Raw genomic sequence first — 27,380 nt, 5'->3', positions numbered from 1 at the left:
GCAGAGGTTGACCACTGCACCTGTATTAGTGCTGCTCGAGCCGAGTGAACCGTTTGAGGTATACTGTGATGCATCACTAAAGGGTTTAGGGTGCGTGCTGATGTAGCACCGTAATGTCGTAGCATACGCCTCATGGCAGTTAAGGCCACATGAGATGAATTATCCGACTCACGACTTAGAACTTGCTACCGTTGTGTTTGCTCTAAAGATTTAGAGACATTACCTCTATGGCGTCAAGTTTCAAGTTTTCTCCGATCACAAAATCTTGAAGTACCTCTTTGAGCAGAAAGAATTGAATATGCGTCAAAGGAGGTGGATGGAGCTTCTAAAGGACTATGACTTCGAGTTGAATTACCACCCTAGAAAGGCAAGTGTTGTGGCAGATGCTTTGAGCCGAAAGTCCCTATGCGCTACTTGGATGATGCTACGAGAGGAGTTTGGGACTCTGTGTTTGAGCCAGTTGCAAATTTCAAGTGATTTTAAAACTAAACTTTTAAAGGCTCAGTAAGACGATAAAGAAATACAGAAAGTATTACCGGCAATTGAGCAAGGAAAGCAGTAGAGAGTATCATGGGATAAGGATGGGTTATGGAGATTTAAGGGCAGAATCATTGTGCCGGACGTCAGAAACTTACGGCAGGATATCTTGAAGGACGTGCACAAAAGCGGGTTCTCTATTCATTCGAGAAGCACTAAGATGTATCAAGATCTGAAAACGGTATTCTGGTGGCTGGGAATGAAGAATGATGTGGCATTGCACGTTTCCAAGTACTTAACTTGTCAGAAAGTCAAAATTGAGCATCAAAAACCATCAAGAACCCTTCAGCCCTTAGAAATTTCGCAATGGAAGTGGGAGAGCATTGCAATGGACTTCGTGTTGGGCTTACCAAGGACTTGGGGTGGACATGACGCTGTTTGGGTGATTGTGGATGGACTGACAAAGTTGGCTCACTTTCTTCCTATTCGGATGAGTTGTACGTTGGAGGAGTTAGCGCGGCTGTACATTAAAAAGATTGTGAGGTTGCATAGTGTGCCTACCACCATCATATCCGACAGAGATTCTCGTTTCATCTCAAGGTTCTAGGGAGCCTTTCAGCAAGCATTTGGGACTCAGTTGAGTTTAAGCACTGCATATCACCCTCAAACAGATGGTCAGTCAGAGAGAACAATTCAAACCCTAGAGGATATGCTGAGGGCTTGTGTCTTGGACCAGCCGGCAAGCTGAGATTGATATATGCCGCTGGTGGAGTTTGCATACAACAATAGTTACCATGCGAGCATCAGAATGATTTCGTATGAGGCTCTGTATGGGAGGTAGTGTCAATCTTCGCTATGCTAGTATGAGGTTGGATTGAAAAGCTTGTTAGGGCCTGAAATGATAGCTGAAACTAATGAGCAGATAAAGAAAATCCGAAGCCGAATGCTTGTCGCTCAAAGCCGTCAAAAGAGCTATGCTGATCAAAGGCAGAATCCTTTAGAATTTGAAGAAGAAGAGCATATGTTTCTGAAAGTTACTCCAAGAACTGGAGTGGGTAGAGCAATTAAAACAAAGAAACTGAATCCTTGTTACATCAGTCCATTTGAAATTCTGAAGAGGATTGGACAAGTGGCTTATAGGATCGCTTTACCGCCGCATCTTTCGAACCTGCACGATGTGTTTCACGTGTCACAACTTTGGAAGTACACTCCTAATGCAAGTCATGTCCTAGAACCGGAATCGGTTCAAGTAAGAGAAGATCTGACACTTCCAGTAATCCCGGTTAGGATTGATGACACCAGCATCAAACGTTTGCACGGGAAAGAAGTATCACTGGTTAAGGTGGCTTGGAGGTGGGCTGGAATTGAAGAACATACTTGGGAGCTCGAATCGAATATGCAGAAGGACTACCCACACCTCTTTTCAGGTAACTAAATCTGAATTTTGAGGGCAAAAATCTTAATTAGGTGGGTAGGATGTAAACCCCGTAAATTTAGTAAATAAATAATCAATAAATTAAATTTTAATAAAAGAAATTAGGAATGTTAAATCTTATAATTTAATAAGATAGAGCTAATTAAAACAAGAATTTTGACACTAATTTTAAAGAGTTTGGCCCAAGATTAGGCCAAACGGGCCGAACTGGTTGAACCGGGCGCAAATAGGCCCAAGGCCCAACCCATCAGCCCAAAACACTTAAGAAGAGTCCATCCTCTTCCGCCATTCAGCAAAAGGAACGCTGAAGCATACAAGGGGGAAAGAAGATAGATTTCCAAACCCTTGACTTTGATCCAAATCGCCATAACTTCTCACTCCGAGCTTTGATCGCCGTACCGTTTGTGGCCACGCGTCCGCGGCGTCGAGCTCTACAAAGTGCGGTGACTAATTTGGTAAGAAAGTCTCAATTTTGATTTCAGTTCTTCCTTCCCCAATTTCTCAAAAAATTGGATATAGTGAGTGTTAAGATTTTGGTCCTTTTATGTTATAGGACCCGATTAGCTTGAGAAAAATGTTCAATCTTGCTTCATTGGTGCTTGAACAAGGTAAGAATCCTAGAACCCTAGCTAATTCTTTGATTAAGTGTGTTGGGTATTAAATTTTGGGTATGTATATGTGATAAATGTTTTAGGTGTATGTATATATGTGATATGAAGCAATTGGATATGTTGGAAGCTTAATCGGAAGCTTGGGATTTGGTGCTAGTTGCTGAAATCAGTGTTGAGGGCTTGCTTCTTGCCTAGTAGGTTGTCTTGGGTTATACGAGAAAATCGGCCAAGGTATGGTTTAGGTTTCTCGTATTTAATATATAATGTCTTGTGAAAACTTAGGCTAGATGACCATAGGATAGGTTGGAACGTATGAGTATGTTGAATGCTTAGTGCTTTCGATGATATTGTTGTTATTGATTGAGTATTTGTTGGTTGACTATGGTTTATGATGATACTAGGTTGTTAGGTGAAGAGTTGATGATGGTGATATGAATAGATAAGAATGGGTGGTGGTATATTGATGATTTTGTTGACATTATTGAGAAATTTATGCATATGGTTGTTTAAAATTGAGGAATGGTTGTATATGGTAACATGTGGTGGATGTGATGTTGTAATTGGTGTTGGGGTGCTGATTATATATATGGAATGTTGAGGTTGAGTTTGAATTTTATTAAAAATAGAGGTTGGGGGTTTTTGTGTAAAATTAACTTTTGGCCAAACTTCAACGAGTTATAAGTCGGCTTCCAGATGTTTAAATTATTTTAAACTTATTTGATACAAAAATTGGGTCCATGAAGTTTACACCGTTCGAAGAATGGGTGAAAAATGTTTTAAAACGAGAAAGTTATGCGCATCGGAAGTTCGATATGTAAAACTAAAATTCTGTAAACTTAACCATTTTTTACTAATTTGCAATGCATGCGTACGCGAACCCCTCCATACGCAGATGGGCGTTTTTGTTTGACATGCATGCGTACGTGGACAAGGTAATGCGTACGCATCAAGGGCAAAAAGAGACCATTGCCTACGCAAGCTTGGGTTTCATATGCTGACGTTTGGTTCTGTTCAGTGTGCCTGCGTACGCGGACGAGGTAATGCGTACTCGTGATGGGCAAAATGCACTCCCACACGTACAAAAATATGAATTTTGTGTTTTAAAGCTTAATTTCAAACCTCTAAACTTCTATTTTTTCACTTTTAACCCTAAATCTTAGTAATAGGCCTAGTAATGAGATGAAGCTAGGAAATGGTGGTAACTTGGGGGTGAAGGAAGATTGGAAAATTGATGAAATATATATGAAAATGTGAATACTTGGAGTGTATTTGGTGCCATGGTTTTAATGATTGATTTTGCAATGATTATGAATGTTTATGAGGCTTATACACTCAATTTTATCCGAGATACGAGTTTTCTTGGCTAAAGTATCGTGGCTTGCCACCACGTGTCCCAGGTTGAGACTCGATACTCTATTGACCCTAAGACGTAAAGGTGACTTGTGCGCGAAATCGTGATCATCTACAATGGCTCCAAAGACTTGGTGCTCTCAAACATGAATCTCACTTCGTCACAATTCTACACAACTAACCAGCAAGTGCACTGGGTCGTCCAAGTAACAAACTTTACGTGAATAAGGGTCGATCCCACAGAGATTGTTGGTATGAAGCAAGCTATGGTCATCTTGTAAATCTCAGTCAGGCGGATTCAAATGGTTATAATGGTTTTTGAAAATATAGAGGTAAATAAAGCATAAAATAAAGATAGAGATACTTATGTAAATCATTGGTGGGAATTTCAGATAAGTGCATGTAGATGCTGTATTCCTTCTGGATCTCTGCTTTCCTACTGCTTTCATCCAATCATCCTTACTCCTTTCCATGGCAAGCTGTATGTTGGGCATCACTGTTGTCAATGGCTACATCCCGTCCTCTTAGTGAAAATGGTCCAAATGCTCTGTCACAGCACGCTAATCATCTGTCGGTTCTCGATCCTGCTGGAATAGGATTCAGTAATCCTTTTGCGTCTGTCACTACACCCAGCACTTGCGAGTTTGAAGCTCATCACAGTCATTCAATCCCTGAATCCTACTCGGAATACCACAGACAAGGTTTAGACTTTCCGGATTCTCAAGAGTGGCCACCAATAATTCTAGCTTATACCACGAAGATTCTAGTTAAGGAATCCAAGAGATACACATTCAAGCGTTGTTTGCATGTAGAACGAAAGTGGTTGTCAGGCACGCGTTCATAAGTGAGAATGATGATGAGCGTCACATAATCATCACATTCATCAAGTTTTTGTGTGCGAATGAATATCTTAGAACAAGAATAAGCTGAATTGAATGGAAAATAGTAGTAATTGCATTAATACTCGAGGTACAGCAAAGCTCCACACCTTAATCTATGGTGTGTAGAAACTCCACCGTTGAAAATACATAAGAACAAGGTCCAGGCATGGCCGAGAGGCCAGCCTCCATGAAGGTCTAAGATAGCATAAAACGGATCAAAGATGTCTAATACAATAGTAAAAGGTCCTATTTATATCAGACTAGTCACTAGGGTTACAGAAATAAGTAAATGATGTAGAAATCCACTTCCGGGGCACACTTGGTGTGTGCTTGAGCTGAGCATTGAAGCTTTCGCGTGTAGAGGTCTTTCTTGGAGTTGAACACCAGTTTGTAACTTGTTTCTGGCGTTTAACTCTGCTTTGCAACCAGTTTCTGGCGTTTGACTCCAGAATAGGGCAGAGAGCTGGCGTTGAACGCCAGTTTGCGTCGTCTAAACTTGGGCAAAGCATGGACTATTATATATTTCTGGAAAGCCCCGGATGTCTACTTTCCAACTCAATTAAGATCACGCCATTTGGAGTTCTGTAGCTCCAGAAAATCCATTTCGAGTGCAGGGAGGTCAGAATCCAACAGCATCAGCAGTCCTTTGTCAGCCTCTGAATCAGATTTTTGCTCAGGTCCCTTAATTTTAGCCAGAAATTACCTGAAATCACAGAAAAACACACAAACTCATAGTAAAGTCCAGAAATGTGGTTTTTATTTAAAAACTAATAAAAATATAATGAAAACTAACTAAATCATACTAAAAACATACTAAAAACAATGCCAAAAAGCGTATAGATTATCCACTCATCACAACACCAAACTTAAATTGTTGCTTGTCCCCAAGCAACTGAAAATCAAATAGGATAAAAAGAAGAGAATATACTATAAACTCCAAACTATCAATGAAACTTAGCTCCAATCAGATGAGCGGGACTAGTAGCTTTTTGCCTCTGAACAGTTTTGGCATCTCACTTTATCCCTTGAAGTTCAGAAGGATTGGCATCTATAGGAACTTAGAATTTAGATAGTGTTATTGATTCTCCTAGTTCATATGTTGATTCTTGAACATATAGCTACTTTATGAGTCTTGGCTGTGGCCTAAAGCACTCTGTTTTCCAGTATTACCACCGGATACATACATGCCACAGACACATAACTGGGTGAACCTTTTCAGATTGTGACTCAGCTTTGCTAAAGTCCCTAATTAGAGGTGTCCAGGGTTCTTAAGCACACTCTTTTTGCTTTGGATCACGACTTTAACCGCTCAGTCTCAAGCTTTTCACTTGACACCTTCACGCCACAAGCACATGGTTAGGGACAGCTTGGGTTAGCCGCTTAGGCCAGGATTTTATTCCTTTAGGCCCTCCTATCCACTGATGCTCAAAGCCTTGGATCCTTTTTATTACCCTTGCCTTTTGGTTTTAAGGGCTATTGGCTTTTTCTGCTTGCTTTTTCTTTTCTTTTTTTTCGCATATATATATATATATATATATTTTTTTTTTTTCTGCAAGCTTTGTTCTTCACTGCTTTTTCTTGCTTCAAGAATCAATTTCATGATTTTTCAGATTATCAAATAACATTTCTCCTTTTTCATCATTCTTCAAGAGCCAACATATTTAACATTTATAAACAACAAATTCAAAAGACATATGCACTGTTCAGACATTCATTCAGAAAACAAAAAGTATTGTCACCACATCAAAATAATTAAATTAATTTCAAGGATGAATTCGAAATTTATGTACTTCTTGTTCTTTTGTAATTAAAACATTTTTCATTTAAGAAAGGTGATGGATTCATAGGACATTCTTGGCTTTAAGACACAGTTACTAGATTCTAATGATCATGTAATAAGACACAAACATAAACATAAAGCATAGAGAATAAAAACAGAAAAATAAAAAGACAAGGAGATTAAGGAATGGGTCCACCTTAGTGAGGGTGGGGTCTTCCTTTTCTTGAAGAACCAATGGTGCTCTTTGGTACGCAAAATTGTGATCCCTGGTAATGGCTCCAAAAACTTGGTGCTCTAATCTTAATTCATAATTTGTCACAACTCCATGTAGCTGACCAGCAAGTGCAATGGGTCGTCCAAGTAATACCTTACGTGAGTAAGGGTCGATCCCACGGAGATTGTTGGTATGAAGCAAGCTATGATCATCTTGTAAATCTCAGTCAGGCAGATTAAATTGGACATAAAGGTTTCGAAAGTATAGATAAAGGGAGCGTTAAATAAAGATAGAGATACTTATGTAATTCATTGGTGAGAATTTCAGACAAGTGTATGGAGATGCTGTGTTCCTGTTGAATCTCTGCTTTCCTACTGCTTTCATCCAATCCTTCTTACTTCTTTCCATGGCAAGCTGTATGTTGGGCATCACCGTCGTCAATGGCTACATCCCGTCCTCTCAGTGAAAATGGTCCAAAATGCTCTGTCACAGCACGGCTAATCATCTGTCGGTTCTCGATCATACCGGAATAGGATCTTCTATCCTTTTGTGTTTGTCATCACGCTCAGTACTCGCGATTTTGAAGCTCGTCACAGTCATTCAATCCCTAAATCCTACTCGAAATACCATAGACAAGGTTTAGACTTTCCAGATTCTCACGAATGTCGCCATCAATTCTAGCTGATACCATGAAGACTTTGATTCCACGGAATGGGAGGCTCGGTTGTCAGGCGAGGCAACCATTCGTCGTGGGTCAAGAATCCAAGAGATATGCGCCCGGTCTAAGGTAGAACAGAAGTGGTTGTCAGTCACGCGTTCATAAGTGAGAATGATAATGAGTGTCACGGATCATCACATTCATCATGTTGAAGTGCAACGAATATCTTGGAATAGGAATAAGTTGAATAGAATAGAAAATAGTAGTAATTGCATTAATACTCAAGGTACAGCAGAGCTCCACACCTTAATCTATGGAGTGCAGAAACTCTACCGTTGAAAATACATAAGAACAAGGTTCAGGCATGGCCGTGAGGCCAGCCCCCTAAACATGATCAATAGTTTCCTAAGATGAACAATAGATTAAAACTGAGACCAAGGATGTAAATACAATAGTAAAAAGTCCTATTTATACTAGAGTAGTTACTTGGGTTTACAGAATTTAAGTTTAAATGCAAAAATCCACTTCCGGGGCCCACTTTGGTGTGTGCTTGGGCTGAGCTTTAGCTTTCCACGTGTAGAGGCTTCTTTTGAAGTTGAACGCCAAGTTGTAACGTGTTACTGGCGTTCAACTCTGGTTCGTGACGTGTTTCTGGCGTTTGACTCCAGAATGCAGCGTAGAACTAGCGTTGAGCGCCAGTTTGCGTCATCTAATCTCTAACAAAATATAGACTATTATATATTGCTGGAAAGCCCTAGATGTCTACTTTCCAAATCCATTGAGATCGCGCCATTTGGAGTTTTGTAGCTCCAGAAAATTCATTTCGAGTGAAGGGAGGTCAGAATCCAACAGCATCAGCAGTCCTTTGTCAGCCTTTTTTTAGAGTTTTGCTCAGGTCCTTCAATTTTAGCCAGAATTTACCTGAAATCACAGAAAAACACACAAACTCATAGTAAAGTCCAGAAATGTGAATTTAGCATAAAAACTAATAAAAACATCCCTAAAAGTAACTAGATCCTACTAAAAACTTACTAAAAAGAATGCCAAAAAGCGTATAAATTATCCGCTCATCACAACACCAAACTTAAATTGTTGCTTGTCCCCAAGCAACTGAAAATTAAATAGGATAAAAAAAAGAGAATATACTATAAATTCCAAAATATCAATGAATATTAATTCTAATTAGATGAGCGGGACTTGTAGCTTTTTGCCTCTGAACAGTTTTGGCATCTCACTTTATCCTTTGAAGTTCAGAATGATTGGTATCTATAGGAACTTAGAATTTCAGATAGTGTTATTGATTCTCTTAGTTAAGTATGTTGATTCTTGAACACAGCTACTTTTGAGTCTTGGCCGTGGCCCAAAGCACTCTGTTTTCCAGTATTACTACCAGATACATACATGCCACAAACACATAACTGGGTGAACCTTTTCAGATTGTGACTCAGCTTTGCTAGAGTCCCCAATTAGAGGTGTCCAGGGTTCTTAAGCACACTCTTTTTGCTTTGGATCACGACTTTAACCGCTCAGTCTCAAGTTTTTCACTTGACACCTTCACGCCACAAGCACATGGTTAGGGACAGCTTGGTTTAGCCGCTTAGGCCAGGATTTTATTCCTTTAGGCCCTCCTATCCACTGATGCTCAAAGCCTTGGATCCTTTTTATTACCCTTGCCTTTTGGTTTTAAGGGCTATTGGCTTTTTCTGCTCGCTTTTCTTTTTTTTTTATATATTTTTTTCTGCAAACTTTTATATTCACTGCTTTTTTTTGCTTCAAGAATCATTTTTATGATTTTTCAGATCATCAAATAACATTTCTCCTTTTTCATCATTCTTCAAGAGCCAACATATTTAACATTCATAAACAACAAATTCAAAAGACATATGCACTGTTCAAGCATTCATTCAGAAAACAAAAAGTATTGTCACCACATCAATATAATTAAACTAAATTCAAGGATAAATTCGAAACTCATGTACTTCTTGTTCTTTTGAATTAAAACATTTTTTCATTTAAGAGAGGTGAAGGATTTATGGAATTATTCATAGCTTTAAGACATAGTTACTAGATACTAATGATCATGAAGTAGAGACACAAAACATAAATAAACATATAGCATAAAATCAAAAAATAGAGAATTAAGAACAAGGAAGTTAAGGAATGTGTCCACCTTAGTGAGGGTGGCGCCTTCTTGAAGGACCAATGGTGCTTTTTGAGCTCCTCTATGTCTCTTCCTTGCCTTAGTTGCTTGATCCCTAGTGATTTTGGTATCCCTATCCTTAGTTGCTCCCAATAGTTGTAGAGAAAAATGTATCCCCTGATATATCTCAGGGATCTCTTGATTTGTAGTCAAATGCTATACTACTGAGCTATGGATCCTTGAGATGAACCTTTCCATCTCCCATGACTCAGAGGTGGAAGCAATTGTCTTCCCTTTTCTCTTCTTTTTTTTTTTTGAGGTTTCTTTGGCCTTAGGTGCCATCAATGGTTATGGAAAAGCAAAAAAGCTATGCTTTTACCACACCAAACTTAGAATGTTGCTCGCCCTCGAGCAAAAGAAGAAAGAATAGAAGAAGGAGAAGAAGATATGGAGGAGAGGGAGAGATGTGTATGTTTCGGCCATATGGGTGGGATTGGGTGGGGGAGAGATGGATGGATGTGAGTGGTGAAGAGGTGATGGAGAAGAGAGATTGAGGTGATTGGTGAGGGGTTTTGGGGAAGGGTGTTTATTGGAAGGAGAGAATGAATGTTGAGAAGAGGGAAGAATATGAGTGGAGGTAGGTGGGGATCCTGTGGGGTCCACAGATCCTGAGATGATCCTGTGGGGTTCACAGATCCTGAGGTGTCAAGGATTTACATCCCTGCACCCATTAGGCATGTAAAACGCCTTTGCATACAATTCTGGCATTTGAACGCCGAAGTGATGCTCGTTCTGGGCGTTCAACGCCCATGTGCAGCATGTTTCTGGCGTTGAACGCCAGTTTCATGCTTGTTTCTGGCGTTGAACGCCAGTTCCATGCTTGTTTCTGGCATTCAGCGCCAGCTCTTCCCAGGGTGTATTCCTGGCATTTGAATGCCTGGATGTTGCTTGTTTCTGGCGTTCAACGCCAGATCCATGCTCTGTTCTGGCATTGAACGCCAGCCAGATGCTCCTAACTGGCGTTTAAACGCCAGTAAGTCCTTCCTCCAGGGTGTGATTTTTCTTCTGCTATTTTTGATTTTATTTTTAATTTTAGTAATTTTTTTCGTGACTCCACATGATCATGAACCTAATAAAACATAAAAGAACAATAAAAGAAAAATAAAATTAGATAATTCAAAATTGGGTTGCCTCCCAGTAAGCACTTCTTTAGTGTCAATAGCTTGACAGTGAGCCCTCATAGAGCTTCACAGATGTTCAGAGCTTGATGAGGGCCTCCCAACACCAAACTTAGAGTTTGAATGTGGGGGCTTCTCAACACCAAACTTAGAGTTTGGTTGTGGCCTCCCAACACCAAACTTAGAATTTGATTGTGGGGGCTTTGTTTGACTCTGTATTGAGAGAAGCTTTTCATGCTTCCTCTCCATGGTTGCAGAGGAAGATCTTTGTGCTTTAAACACAAGGTGGTCCCCATTCAATTGAAGGACTAGCTCTCCTCTGTCAACATCAATCACAGCTCTTGCTGTGGCTAGGAAGGGTCTTCCAAAGATGATGCCATCATCCTCATCCTTCCCAGTGTCTAGGATTATGAAATCAGCAGGGATGTAAAGGCCTTTAACCTTCACTAACATGTCCTCTACCAATCCATAAACTTGTTTTCTTGACTTGTCTGCTATCTCCTCTTCTTTTTCAAAAATTTCTGTAAGGTTTTCTCTGGATTGTTGTATTTTAGCTTCTCTCAGTTTCTTCTTCAGAGTCCTTTCAGGTTCAGGATCTGCTTCAACAAGAATGTTCTTGTCCTTGCTCCTGCTCATATGAAAAAGAAGGGAACAGAAAATAATAATAGGGATCCTCTTTACCACAGTATAAAGGTTCCTTTATGTGAGTGGAAGGGAAGAAGAGTAGAAGAGAAAAATTCGAACATAAAAAGAGGGAGAGGGTTCGAAAATTTTTTTATTTTATTTTATTTTTTTTGAATAGAAAATAGTTAGTAGATAAATAAAATAATTAGAAAGAGAGGTGAGAGGGAGAGAATTTCGAAAATTACTTATTTATTTATTTTTTGAAAAATTGGTTAGTAAATTTTTAGAAAATAAAAATTGAAAAAAAATAGTTAGATGATTTGGAAAAAGTTTTTGAGTTTAATTTTGAAAAGATAAGAAGTTAGAAAAAGATATGATTGAAAAGATATGATTTTGAAAAGATATGGTTTTAAAAAGATATGATTGAAATTAGTTTTGAAAAAGATTTGATTTTTTAGAATCACAATTAATGACTTGACTCACAAGAAACCACAAGATATGATTCTAGAATTTAAAGTTTGAATCTTTCTTAACAAGAAAGTAACAAACTTGGAATTTTTGAATCAAAACATTAATTGTTGATGTAATTTTAAAAAATATGATGTAAAAATAGGAAAAAGATTTTGAAAAATATTTTGAAAAAGATTTTAAAAATTTTCGAAAACCAAAGGAAAGGATCTGATTTTGAAAAAGATTTTGAAAAGATATATTTTTGAAATTGAAATCTTTGACTTGACTAACAAGAAACAACTAATTTTAAAAATTTTGAAAAAGTCAACCCCAAGGTTTCGAAATTTATGAGAGAAATAAGGAAAAGATATATATTTTTTATTTTTGAAAATTTTTATGATGAGGAGAGAGAAAAACATGATAATGACTCACAACATGAAAACTATGAATCAAAACACATGATGCATGCAAGAACACTATGAATGTCAAGATGAACACCAAGAACTCTTTGAAGATCATGATGAACATCAAGAACATATTTTTGAAAAATTTTTGATGCAAAGAAAACATGCAAGACACCAAACTTAGAAATCTTTCATGTTTATACACTATGGATGCAAGAATGCATACGAAAAACACCATACAACACAAAACAATATAATATGAAGATCAAACAAGAAAGTTCATCAAGAACAACTTGAAGATCATGATGAATGCAATGCATCAATGCAATTTTCGAAAAATGCAAGATGAATATACAATTGACACCAAACTTAAAACTTGACTCTAGACTCAAACAAGAAATAGAAAATATTTTTGGTTTTATGATTTTACAAAAATTTTTTGGTATTTTTCAAAAATTAATTGAAAAAGGAAAAATAAGGATTTCAAAATTTTTAATGTGAATTCCAGGAATCAAGCAATGTTAGTCTAAAGCTTCAGTCCAGGAATTAGACATGGCTTACTAGCCAGCCAAGCTTTCAGTGAAAGCTCCGGTCCAAGACACTAGACATGGCCAATGGCCAGCCAAGCTTCAGCAGGACATTACATGCATTGATGTGATTAGTTGAAGCCTCAGTCCAAAAGAATTTAGACATGGCTTTACAGCCAGCCAGACTTCAATATGTCAACATGTAACTCTAGAATTCATTCTTAAAAATTCTGAAGAACATAGAATAATTTATTTTTTTGAAAATTTATTTATTTATTATTTTTTTTCGAAAATAAAATTGATAAAAACAAAAAGCTTAAAATTAAAATAAAATTCTAAGCAACAAGATGAACCGTCAGTTGTTCAAACTCGAACAATCTCCGGCAACGGCGCCAAAAACTTGGTACGCGAAATTGTGATCCCTGGTAATGGCACCAAAAACTTGGTGCTCTAATCTTAATTCATAATTTGTCATAACTCCGTGTAGCTGACCAGCAAGTGCACTGGGTCGTCCAAGTAATACCTTACGTGAGTAAGGGTCGATCCCATGGAGATTGTTGGTATGAAGCAAGCTATGGTCATCTTGTAAATCTCAGTCAGGCGGATTAAATTGGATATAAAGGTTTCGAAAGTATAGATAAAGGGAGCGTTAAATAAAGATAGAGATACTTATGTAATTCATTGGTGAGAATTTCAGACAAGTGTATGGAGATGCTGTGTTCCTGTTGAATCTCTGCTTTCCTACTGCTTTCATCCAATCCTTCTTACTTCTTTTCATGGCAAGCTGTATGTTGGGCATCACCGTCGTCAATGGCTACATCCCGTCCTCTCAGTAAAAATGGTCCAAAATGCTCTGTCACAGCACGGCTAATCATCTGTCGGTTCTCGATCATACCGGAATAGGATCTTCTATCCTTTTGTGTTTGTCATCACGCCCAGTACTCGCGAGTTTGAAGCTCGTCACAGTCATTCAATCCCTGAATCCTACTCGGAATACCACAGACAAGGTTTAGACTTTCCGGATTCTCACGAATGCCGCCATCAATTCTAGCTTATACCACGAAGACTTTGATTCCACGGAATGGGAGGCTCGGTTGTCAGGCGAGGCAACCATTCGTCGTGGGTCAAGAATCCAAGAGATATGCGCCCGGTCTAAGGTAGAATGGAAGTGGTTGTCAGTCATGCGTTCATAAGTGAGAATGATAATGAGTGTCACGGATCATCACATTCATCATGTTGAAGTGCAACGAATATCTTGGAATAGGAATAAGTTGAATAGAATAGAAAATAGTAGTAATTGCATTAATACTCAAGGTACAGCAGAGCTCCACACCTTAATCTATGGAGTACAGAAACTCTACCGTTGAAAATACATAAGAACAAGGTTCAGGCATGGCCGTGAGGCCAGCCTCCTAAACGTGATCAATAGTCTCCTAAGATGAACAATAGATTAAAACTGAGACCAAGGATGTAAATACAATAGTAAAAAGTCCTATTTATACTAGACTAGTTACTAGGGTTTACAGAATTTAAGTTTAAATGCAGAAATCCACTTTTGGGGCCCACTTTGGTGTGTGCTTGGGCTGAGCTTTAGCTTTCCACGTGCAGAGGCTTCTTTTGGAGTTGAACGCCAAGTTGTAACGTGTTACTGGCGTTCAACTCTGGTTCGTGACGTGTTTCTGGAGTTTGACTCCAGAATGCAGCGTAGAACTGGCGTTGAGCGCCAGTTTGCGTCATCTAATCTCTAACAAAGTATAGAGTATTATATATTTCTGGAAAGCCCTAGATGTCTACTTTCCAAAGCCGTTGAGAGCGTGCCATTTGGAGTTTTGTAGCTCCCGAAAATCCATTTCGAGTTCAGGGAGGTCAGAATCCAACAACATCAGCAGTCCTTTGTCAGCCTTTTTTCAGAGTTTTGCTCAGGTCCTTCAATTTCAGCCAGAATTTACCTGAAATCACAAAAAAACACACAAACTCATAGTAAAGTCCAGATATGTGAATTTAGCATAAAAACTAATAAAAACATCCCTAAAAGTAACTAGATCCTACTAAAAACTTACTAAAAACAATGCTAAAAAGCGTATAAATTATCCGCTCATCACTCTTGAGCTCTTCTATGTCTCTTTCTTGTCTTTGTTGCTCCTCCCTCATTGCTCTTTGATATTCTCTAATCTCATGGAGGATGATGGAGTGCTCTTGGTGCTCCATCCTTAGTTGTCCCATGTTGGAACTTAATTCTCCTAGGGAGGTGTTGATTTGCTCCCAATAGTTTTGTGGAGGGAAGTGTATCCCCTGAGGCATCTCAGGGATTTCATGGTGAGGGATTTCCTCATGCTCTTGGTGAGGCCCATGATCTCTTGTTTGCTCCATCCTTTTCTTAGTGATTGGCTTGTCCTCATCAATGAGGATATCTCCCTCTATGTCAATCCCAGCCGAATTGCATAGATGGAAAATGAGGTGAGGAAAGGCTAACCTTGCCAAAGTGGAAGACTTGTCAGCCACCTTGTAGAGTTCTTGAGGTATAATCTCATGAACTTCTACTTCCTCCCCAATCATGATACTATGGATCATGATGACCCGGTCTACAGTAACTTCAGACCGGTTGCTAGTAGGAATGATTGAGCGTTGGATGAACTCCAACGATCCTCTAGCTACAGGCTTAAGGTCCAGTCTTCTCAATTGAACCGGCTTGCATCTTGAGTCAACTTTCCATTGAGCTCCTTCCACACATAAGTCCATAAGGACTTGGTCCAACCTTTGATCAAAGTTGACCCTTCTAGTGTAGGCGTGTGCGTTTTCTTGCATCATTGGCAAGTTGAACGCCAACCTTACATTTTCTGGACTGAAATCTAAGTATTTCGCCCGAACTATGGTAAGCCAATTCTTTGGATTCGGGTTCGTACTTTGATCATGGTTCCTAGTGATCCATGCGTTTGCATAGAACTCTTGAACCATTAAGATCCCGACTTGTTGAATAGGATTAGAGAGAACTTCCCATTCTCTTCTTTGAATCTCATGTCGGATCTCCGGATACTCATTCTTTTTGAGCTTGAAAGGAACCTCGGGGATCACTTTCTTCTTGGCCACAACTTCATATAAGTGGTCTTGATGGACCTTTGAGATGAATCTCTCCATCTCCCATGACTCAGAGGTGAAAGCAATTGCCTTCCCTTTCCTCTTTCTTAAGGTTTCTCTGGCCTTAGGTGCCATTGATGGTTATGGAAAAACAAAAAAGCTATGCTTTTACCACACCAAACTTAAAATGTTTGCTCGTCCCCGAGCAAAATAAGAAGAGAAATAGTAGAAGAAGAAGAAAATGGAGGAGAGGGAGAGAGGTGTGTATTCGACCAAGGGGAAGAAGAAAGGGTTGTAATGTGTGAAAATGGAGTAGTGTTGAGGGGTTTATATAGTGGAGGGAGGGGGTTTGGGTTCGGTCATTAGGGTTGGTTGTGGAGGGAAAAGAATTTGAATTTTGGAGATAAGTGGGGTTTATGGGGAAGAGTGGATGGATTTGAGTGGTTAAGGGTTTTTGGGGAAGAGTTATGGAGGTGATTGGTGAAGGGTATTTGGGGAAGAGGTTTATGAAAAGGTGTGAGGAGGAGAGAAGAAGAGGTGAGGTAGGTGGGGATCCTGTGGGGTCTACAGATCATCACTGCTCCAATTAGGCATGTAAAACGCCCTTAGCATGCATGTCTGGAGTTAAACGCCAGCTTGCTGCTTGGTTTTGGCGTTAAACGCCAGCTTTTTGCCCATTCTTGGCGTTAAACGCCACTTCCATGCTTGGTTCTGGCGTTAAACGCCAGTCTGGTGCTTGTTTCTGGCGTTCAACGCCCAGAATGGTGCCAGACTGGGCGTTTAACGCCCATTCTGCTACCCTTACTGGCGTTTAAACGCCAGTAAGTTCTTCCTCCAGGGTGTGCAGTTTTTCATTCTGTTTTTCATTTTATTTTTGATTTTTCAGTAATTTTTGTGACTTCACATGATCAGCAACCTACAAAAAACATAAAATAGCAATGGAAAATAAATAAAATAATTAAATAACATTGGGTTACCTCCCAACAAGCGCTTCTTTAGTGTCAATAGCTTGACAGTGAGCTCTCATGGAGCCTCACAGATGTTCACACCAAAGTTAGAGTTTGAATGTGAGGGTTCAACACCAAACTTAGAGTTTGGTTGTGGCCTCCCAACACCAAACTTAGAGTTTGACTGTGGGAGCTTTGGTTGACTCTGCAGTGAGAGAAGCTTTTCATGCTTCCTCTCCATGGTTACAGAAGGAGATCCTTGAGTTTTAAACACAAGGTTGTCCTCATTCAGTTGAAGGACCAACTCTCCTCTGTCCACATCAATCACAGCTTTTGCTGTGGCTAGGAAGGGTCTTCCAAGGATGATGGATTCATCCTCATCCTTCCCAGTGTCTAGGATTATGAAATCAGCAGGGATGTAAAGGGCTTCAACCTTTACTAACACGTCCTCTACTAATCCATAAGCCTATTTCATGGATTTGCCTGCCATCTCTAATGAGAATTTGGCAGCCTGTACCTCAAAGATCCCTAGTTTCTCCATTACAGAGAGTGGCATTAAGTTTATGCCTGACCCCAGGTCACACAGAGCCTTCTCAAAGGTCATGGTGCCTATGTTACAGGGAATTACAAATTTACCAGGATCCTATTTCTTTTGAGGTAGAGTTTGCTGATCCAAGGCATTTAGTTCCTTGATGAGCAATGGAGGTTCATCCTCCCAAGTCTCATTACCAAATAATTTGGCATTCAGCTTCATGATTGCTCCTAATTACTGGGCAACTTGCTCTTCAACAATGTCTTCATCTTCTTCAGAAGATGAATAGTCTTCAGAGCTCATGAATGGTAAAAGGAGGTTCAATGGAATCTCTATGGTCTCTAGATGAGCCTCAGATTCCTCTGGTTCCTCAAAGGAAAATTCCTTATTGGTAATTGAATGTCCCAGGAGGTCTTCCTCACTAAGATTCACGTCCTCCTCCTCCTCTATGGATTCGGCCACACCAAGTAATGTTATGGCCTTGCACTCTCCTTTTGGATTTTCTTCTGTATTGCTTGGGAGAGTACTAGGAGGAGTTTCAATGATTCTTTTACTCAGCTGGCCCACTTGTGCCTCCAAATTTCTGATGGAGGACCTTGTTTCATTCATGAAACTTAAAGTGGCCTTAGATAGATCAGAGACTATATTTGCTAAGCTAGATGAATTCTGCTCAGAATTCTCTGTCTGTTGCTGAGTGGATGATGGAAAAGGCTTGCTATTGCTAGCCCTGTTTCTTCCACCATTATTAAAGCCTTGTTGAGGCCTTTGTTGATCCTTCCATGAGAAATTTGGATGATTTCTCCATGAGGAATTATAGGTGTTTCCATAGGGTTCACCCATATAATTCACCTCTGCTATTGTAGGGTTCTCAGGATCATAAGCTTCTTCTTCAGAAGATGCCTCTTTAGTACTGTTGGATGCAGCTTGCAATCCATTCAGACTCTGAGAAATCATATTGACTTGCTGAGTTAATATTTTGTTCTGAGCCAATATGGCATTCAGAGCATCAATTTCAAGAACTCCCTTCCTCTGAGGCGTCCCATTACTCACAGGATTCCTTTCAGAAGTGTACATAAACTGGTTATTTGCAACCATGTCAATGAGTTCCTGAGCTTCTGCAGGCATTTTCTTTAGGTGTATGGATCCACCTGCAGAATGATCCAGTGATATCTTTGATAACTCAGACAGACCATCATAGAATATATCCAGGATGGTCCATTCTGAAAGCATGTCAGAAGGACACTTTTTGGTCAGTTGCTTGTACCTCTCCCAAGCTTCATAGAGGGATTCACCTTCTTTCTGTCTGAAGGTTTGAACATCCACTCTAAGCTTTCTAAGCTTTTGAGAAGGAAAGAACTTGGCTAAGAAAGCCATGACCAGCTTATCCCAAGAGTTTAGACTATCTTTAGGTTGAGAGTCCAACCATATTCTAGCTCTGTCTCTTACAGCAAACGGGAAAAGCATAAGCCTGTAGACCTCGGGATCAACCCCATTGGTCTTAACAGTATCACATATCTACAAGAATTCAGTCAAGAACTGAAAAGGATCTTCTGATGGAAGTCCATGAAACTTGCAGTTTTGTTGCATCAGAGAAACTAATTAAGGTTTAAGCTCAAAATTGTTTGCTCCAATGGCAGGGATTGAGATGCTTCTTCCATGTAAATTGGAATTTGGTGCAATAAAGTCACCAAGCATCTTCCTTGCATTGTTATTATTTTCGGCTATGTCTCCTTCTTTTCCGAAAATTTCCGTCAGATTTTCCCCAGAGAGTTGTGCTTTAGCTTCCCTTAGCTTCCTCTTCAGAGTCCTTTCAGGTTCAAGATCAGCTTCAACAAGAATGTTCTTATCCTTGTTCCTGCTCATATTAAAAAGAAGAGAACAGAAAATAATAGGGATCCTCTTTGCCACAGTAGAGAGGTTCCTTTATGTGAGTAGAAGAGAAGAAAAAAGAAGGAAAAGAGAAAAATTCGAACACAGAGGAGAAGGGTGGGTTCGAATTTTTGAGTGAAGAGAAGTGTTAGTAGATGAATAATTAAATAGAAGGAGATGGAGAAGAGAAGAATTCGAAAATTACATAAAAAAAATTAAAGTTAAATTCGAAAATTTTAAAAAGAAAAATGAAATTAAATTAAACTTTAAAACAATTAATTATTTAAAAAGGAAATTTTGAAAACAAGGGGAGGGGTTTTCGAAAATTAAAGAGAGAGAATTAGTTAGATAGTTTTGAAAAATATAAGAATAAAACAAAAAGATAAGATTATTGAAAAAGATTTGAAAATCAATTTTGAAAAGATAAGAAGTTAGAAAAGATTTTGAAATTGATTTTGAAAGAGATGTGATTGAAATTTATTTTGAAAAAGATTTGAAAAAGAAATTTAAAAAGATTTGATTTTAAAAACTAAAGTTGATTACTTGACTAACAAGAAACAAAAAGATATGATTTTAAAATTTAAAGATTGAATTTTTCTTAATAGGCGAGTAACAACTTGAAAATTTTTTGAATTAAAACTTTAAATGTTAGTGAGATTTTCGAAAATATGAAATAAAGATAAGAAAAAGATTTTGAAAATCAAAATTTAAAATTTTCAAAAATATTGGGAAAAATGAAAAAGATTTGATTTTTGAAAAAGATTTGAAAAAGATAGAATTTTTAAATTGAAAATTTGACTTGACTCATAGGAAACAACTAAATTTTAAAAAGTTTTGAAAAAGTCAACTCAAATTTTCGAATTTTTATGAGAGAAAAAGGGAAAGGTATATTTTTTATTTTTGAATTTTTAATTATGAAAGAGAAAAACAATGAAAAGACTCAAAACATGAAAATTACGAATCAAAACACACAATGCATGCAAGAATGCTTTGAATGTCAAGATAAACACCAAGAACACTTTGAAGATCAAGATGAACATCAAGAACTTATTTTTGAAAATTTTTTAAGAAAAGATAAACATACAAGACACCAAACTTAAAAAATTTTTAATGTTTAGACACTATGAATGCAAAAATGCATATGATGAAAAACAAGAAAAGACACAAATCATAAAAATGCAAAAATCAAACAAAGAAGATCATCAAGAACAACTTGAAGATCATGAAGAACACCGTGCATGAATTTTCGAAAAATGCAAGAAACATAGAAACATGTACTTGACACCAAACTTACAATTTGACACTAGACTCAAACAAGAAACATCAAATTTTTTGTTTTTTTTATGATTTTATTAAATTTTTTTGTAATTTTTCGAAAATTATTTTAGAAAAGGGAAAATAAGGATTTCAAAAATTTTTAATATGAATTCCAGGAATCAAGCAATGTTAGTTTAAAGCTTCAGCCAAGCTTTCAGTGAAAGCTCCGGTCCAAAACACTAGACATGGCTAGCCAAGCTTTAGCAGGACATTACAAACAACAGCCAAATTGATGGGAATCAACTAGCTCCTATGATGATGACAGCATCATCTGAAACTCTAGAATTCATTCTTAAAAATTCTGAAGAACATAGAATAATTTATTTTTTTGAAATTTTTTTTCGAAAATAAAAGGCTTTAAAAATAAAATAAAATTACCTAATCTGAGCAACAAGATGAACCGTCAGTTGTCCAAACTCGAACAATCCCCGGCAACGGCGCCAAAAACTAGGTGCGCGAAATCGTGATCATCTACAATGGCGCCAAAGATTTGGTGCTCTCAAACATGAATCTCACTTCGTCACAATTCCACACAAGTAACCAGCAAGTGCACTGGGTCGTCCAAGTAATAAACCTTACGTGAGTAAGGGTCAATCCCACGAAGATTGTTGGTATGAAGCAAGCTATGGTCATCTTGTAAATCTCAGTCAGGCGGATTCAAATGGTTATAATGGTTTTCGAAAATATAGAGGTAAATAAAGCATAAAATAAAGATAGAGATACTTATGTAAATCATTGGTGGGAATTTCAGATAAGTGCATGTAGATGCTGTATTCCTTCTGGATCTCTGCTTTCCTACTGCTTTCATCCAATCATCCTTACTCCTTTCCATGGCAAGCTGTATGTTGGGCATCACCGTTGTCAATGGCTACATCCCGTCCTCTCAGTGAAAATGGTCCAAATGCTCTGTCACAGCATGACTAATCATCTGTCGGTTCTCGATCCTGCTGGAATAGGATTCAGTAATCCTTTTGCGTCTGTCACTACGCCCAGCACTTGCGAGTTTGAAGCTCGTCACAGTCATTCAATCCCTGAATCCTACTCGGAATACCACAGACAAGGTTTAGACTTTCTGGATTCTCAAGAATGGCCACCAATAATTCTAACTTATACCACGAAGATTCTGGTTAAGGAATCCAAGAGATACACATTCAAGCCTTGTTTGCATGTAGAACAGATGTGGTTGTCAGGCATGCGTTCATAAGTGAGAATGATGATGAGCGTCACATAATCATCACATTCATCAAGTTCTTGTGTGCGAATGAATATCTTAGAACAAGAATAAGCTGAATTGAATGGAAAATAGTAGTAATTGCATTAATACTCAAGGTACAGCAGAGCTCCACACCTTAATCTATGATGTGTAGAAACTCCACCGTTGAAAATACATAAGAACAAGGTCCAGGCATGGCCGAGAGGCCAGCCTCCATGAAGGTCTAAGATAGCATAAAACTGATCAAAGATGTCTAATACAATAGTAAAAAGTCCTATTTATATCAGACTAGTCAATAGGGTTACAGAAATAAGTAAATGATGTAGAAATCCACTTCCGGGGCCCACTTGGTGTGTGCTTGGGCTGAGCATTGAAGCTTTCACGTGTAGAGGTCTTCCTTGGAGTTGAATGCCAGTTTGTAACTTGTTTCTAGCGTTTAACTCTGCTTTTTAACCTGTTTCTGGCATTTGACTCCAGAATAGGGCAGAGAGCTGGCATTGAACGCCAGTTTACGTCGTCTAAACTTGGGCAAAGTATGGACTTTTATATATTGCTGGAAAGCCCTGGATGTCTACTTTCCAACTCAATTAAGAGCACGTCATTAGGAGTTCTATAGCTCCAGAAAATCCATTTCGAGTGCAGGGAGGTCAGAATCCAACAGCATCAGCAGTCCTTTGTCAGCATCTGAATCAGATTTTTGCTCAGGTCCCTTAATTTCAGCCAGAAATTACCTAAAATCACAGAAAAACACACAAACTCATAGTAAAGTCCAGAAATGTGATTTTTATTAAAAAACTAATAAAAATATAATGAAAACTAACTAAATCATACTAAAAACATACTAAAAACAATGCCAAAAAGCGTATAGATTATCCGCTCATCAGTGACCGGGCACTTATAAATTCTCGGGAAGGTTCCCCCATTGAGCAATTATATATAAATGAGAAAAAGCTATGAATAGAGTCTTGGGGATGTGCGTCGGGGGACAGTCCAGGGTTTAGCAGTCGGTCTTGTCAGGTTGGCTTTATAACCGATAGATAGGACTCATTAGTCATAGGACAAACATACATCATGTGCATATTGTTTGAATTGCTTGCTTGTGCATTAATTGGGAATTTCTAAGTGATTATAATATGCTAATTGTTATACTTGCTATCTATATTACTTGTATTCTACTTGTGTTTATCATTGTCTGCTTGTCTGTCTGTGCAATTTCATCGGTTAAGTTAGAACCTTAGAGGACTACCCGTTTATGGTTTCTGTTTTAGCTCTTTAAGATTTACAATTCGAGTGTCGGCATCCTAGGATTGTCTCTGGCATTCCCAGGACCTTATATCTTATGTACGTGGCAGCTTTACCATGCTGAGAACCTCCGATTCTCATCCCATATGATATTGTTGTTTTTCAGATGCAGGTTGAGAGGAACCTCGCTAGGCGTCTGGAGTTTCTGTAGCGAAGTGGATATTTTGGGACTTTACTTTCGATCTTTTGTTATATATGTATAGACTATCCTCATGTATATGTATATATATATATATATATATATATATATATATATATATATATATATATATGTTAGTGAACCTTAGTTTTCTTCATATGCAAGTTACGCTATTTCTGAACGTTGCACTTTTAAATTTTGCGATTTTGCTTTACCTATTCTTCAAGGCTCCTAGTATACTACGTTCTTTCAATTATTATATGTATTGTATTTTATTTTAGAGGTCATAATATCACACCACCTCTGTTTTACGACTTAAGCATAAAACTCTGTATGGTAGGTGTCACAGGAAATCCAAATATGTAGCCTAATTATTATTGCTGCGAGCAGCCATGATTATAGAGTTTTATACTGCAATTTGGAAATAAAAAGAAGAAAAAGTATGAAGAAATAATGACTTGAATGAATAATGTGAATAATGATTTAAAATTGGAAGGTGATGAGCGGATAATTTATACGCTTTTTGGCATTGTTTTTAGTATGTTTTAGTTAGTTTTTATTATATTTTTATTAGTTTTTAATTAAAAATCACATTTCTGGACTTTACTATGAGTTTGTGTGTTTTCCTATGATTTCAAGTAATTTCTGGCTGAAATTGAGGGACCTGAGCAAAAATCTGATTCAGAGGCTGACAAAGGACTGCTGATGCTATTGGATTCTGACCTCCCTGCACTCGAAATGGATTTTCTGGAGCTACAAAACTCCAAATAGCACGTTCTCAATTGCGTTGGAAAGTAGACATCCAGGGCTTTCTAGAAATATATAATAATCTATACTTTGCCCGAGTTTAGACGATGTAAACTACCGTTGAACACCAGCTCTCTGCCCAATTCTAGAGTCAAACGTCAGAAACAGGTTGCAAAGTAGAGTTAAATGCCAGAAACAGGTTACAAACTGGCATTCAACTCCAAGGAAGACCTCTACACGTGAAAGCTTCAAGCTCAGCCCAGGCACACACCAAGTGGGCCCCGGAAGTGGATTTTTACATCATTTACTCATTTCTGTAAACCCTAGTAACTAGTTTAGTATAAATAGAACTTTTTACTATTGTATTTAGATCTTATGCATTTGTAGTTTATCTTTGGATCATATTGATCACGTTTTGGGGCCTGGCCTCTCGGCCATGCCTGAACCTTGTTCTTATGTATTTTCAACGGTAGAGTTTCTAAACACTATAGATTAAGGTGTGGAGCTCTGCTGTTCCTCGAGTATTAATGCAATTACTACTATTTTCCATTCAATTCAGCTTATTCCTATTCTAAGATATTCATTCGCACCCAAGAACATGATGAATGTGATGATTATGTCACGCTCATCACCATTCTCACCTATGAACGCGTGCCTGACAACCACTTCCATTCTACATGCAAACAAGGCTTGAAGGTGTATCTCTTGGATTCCTTAACCAGAATCTTCGTGGTATAAGTTAGAACCCATGGACGGCTATTCTTGAGATCCGGAAAGTCTAAACCTTGTTTGTGGTATTCCGAGTAGGATCCGTGAAGGGATGGCTGTGACGAGCTTCAAACTCGCGAGTGCTGGGCATAGTGACAGACGCAAAAGGATAGTAAATCCTATTCCAGTATGATCGAGAACCGACAGATGATTAGCCGTGCTTTGACAGAGTGATGAGAGGAAGATTGATGGTTTAGAAGTTATATTAAACTCTCGTTGTAAGTATAGTCACTAAACCAAGCAATCAACCTTTCTTTCAAACGTTTTTTTGGGTGTCACAAGTAACAAACCCCTTTAAAAATTGTTAACCGAGTATTCAAACCTCGGGTCGTCTTCTCAAGGAACTGCAAGGAAGTATGTTCTTATTATTGGCTATGGAGATTGTAACTTCGGGGTTTCAAGAACGGGGAATAATTATGAAAATTAATTTAAATGGCAATTAAAAATAAATAAATACTGTAAAGCAAACTTTTGGCAAGGTAAGAGAAATTGGAAGTCCAACTTAATTATCTCTCTCAACAATAATGAAATTTGAATCTAAATTCCACTTAGTTAACCTTTGAAACAAAGGTAAGTCAAGGGACTAATTAGTTTGACCTTCGAATCCTATTTATTTCCTAAAAAGTTGGGATTATTGAAGTTCAGTTCAATTAGCAAGATAACGATTATCAATTTTGCTGAGCTTAATAACTGTTGAGTTACGAATTCCTTAACCAAGACCAAAAGGGTAAAAAGTAAATTGCTGGAATAAAAAATGTCCTTAGATGGGAGCCAATAGTAACATGAATTAAAAAGAGCAATCATAAACTGAAATACCTCAAATATCATTAAATTCAAATAATAGTCTGTAACATGGAATAATTCATAAATTAAATTATAAAAGGAAATAATCAATTCAAATGCTGGAATAAATAATTAAAGTGAAACTTAAAACAAAGAAATATTAAACCTGGATCGAGAGTCACTCTTAAAAGCTAAGAGAAGTCCTAAATCTTAAGAGAGAGAGAGGAGAGAACCTCTCTCAAAACTAAATCTAAATAATTGAAAATAAAAAAAATGCGAGCTCCCTTTGAATGGATGCATTCCTCCAATTTATAACCTCTAATCTGTGCTGTCTGCGCTTGGATCTGGGCCAAAAGGGCTTCAGAAATCGCTGGGGGCGTATTCTGTAAATTCTGATGCGTGGCCTCTATCACGCGTCCGCGTGGGTCACGCGTCCGCGTGGGTCACGCGGTCGCGTCATTCGGATCTTTTCCTTGCCACGCGGTCGCGTCAGCGACGCGTCCGCGTCGTATGCGTTCTGCTTGAGGAGCGCGGTCGCGTCAGTCATGCGGCAGCGTCGCTGCTTCTTCGCTTCTGGCACGCGATCGCGTCGTCCATGTGATCGCGTGGGTGCTAGTTTCTTTAAAGCTCCATTTCGCACTTTCCTTCCATTTTTGTATGTTTCCTTTTCCATCCTTTAAGTCATTCTGCCTTAGAAAATCTGAAACTACTCAACACACTAATCACGGCATCGAATGGAAATAGAGGTAATTAAAATAATTAATTTTAAAGCTTAGGAAACATGTTTTTCACACACATCACATAATAAGGAAGGAAAAGTGAAACCATGCAATTAATATGAATAAGTGGGTGAAGGATTGAATAAATCACTCAAACTAAGTACAAAATAACTCATAAAATATGGGTTTATCAACCTCTCCACACTTAAACAATAGCATGTCCTCATGCTAAATCCAAGATAACTATAAAAGAATGAAGAGGAATAGTAGAATGCATGAAATGCAACCTATGTATATGAATGCAACTATATGCAAAACGTTTCTACCTACTTGGTTAAAAGTAAATAAGTTCTCCAAGACAAATATGAATCAAATTCCACTAATTTAAGTTATATAAAATAAAGACAAGTAAACTTGTAAGAAGATAGCTCATGAAAGCAGGGAACATAGAATCAAGCATTGAACCCTCACAGGAAGTGTATATCACTCTAATCTCTCAAGTGTATAGGGTTATTCACTCTACTCTTCCCTATTCATGCTTTCTAAACTTTGTTCTTCATCTAACCAATCAACAAATATTTAATGTGCCAATGCAAACATCATGAGGTCTTTTCAAGGTTGTAATGGGGCCAAGGTAAGGGTGAGGGTATATATATATATGGCTAAGTGAGCTATGAACTGAATCCTTGACTAACCTAAGCTCTCACCTATATACACACTCTATATATTTTTAAATTCATGCTTAGCTACCCAAAATTCCCACTTTTGTATAATTCCCATACTCATGTACCAAATTTTCTTTACTTTTATCACATGTGCATTGATCTTTTTATTAACTTAGTATTGGGGTAATTTTGTCCCCTTATTTATTTATTGATTTTTTTTTTGAAAAAGCAAACATAACTTGTCAATGCACATGGATTTTTCATTATTTTTCTATTTTGGTTTTTTTCATGAGTAGGTTCCCAAATTTCCAATATTAAAATAAATTAGAAACATGATACATTCCCTTATTAACCCATGTTCCCACAATTTTCCCACACTTAATTAACACACTATCTTAAGCTAACCAAAGATTCACTTGGGATAATTAATTTGTTTTCCGCTTAAGGCTAGTGTTGCAGTTATAAAACAGAATAAATGGGGATAAAAAGGCTCAAGGTGGCTAACAAGGGTGATGTAAAGGGTAGGCTTATTTGGGATAAGTGAGTTAAAATCAAATAATGGCCTCAATCATATG

The 27,380-nt window shown here is 38.0% G+C and overlaps 1 protein-coding gene and 1 non-coding gene across 2 annotated transcripts in view; one reads left to right on the top strand and one right to left on the bottom strand.

Moving 5' to 3' along the window:
• The window catches only part of LOC112771648 (probable sesquiterpene synthase), a 149,708-nt gene that overhangs the window by 44,670 nt on the left and 77,658 nt on the right, over window positions 1-27,380 (bottom strand). The gene's annotated exons all lie outside the window — the stretch shown is intronic.
• Window positions 18,508-18,615, top strand: LOC112773597 (small nucleolar RNA R71). The gene has a single exon (XR_003188141.1). It is a non-coding gene; the product is annotated as a small nucleolar RNA R71 (small nucleolar RNA).

Source organism: Arachis hypogaea, chromosome 18, assembly GCF_003086295.3.
Source record: "Arachis hypogaea cultivar Tifrunner chromosome 18, arahy.Tifrunner.gnm2.J5K5, whole genome shotgun sequence".
In the NCBI taxonomy this organism is placed as follows: domain Eukaryota; kingdom Viridiplantae; phylum Streptophyta; class Magnoliopsida; order Fabales; family Fabaceae; genus Arachis; species Arachis hypogaea.
Note: the sequence above shows the minus strand (reverse complement) of the source record. Positions and strands in the feature narration are given on the sequence as shown.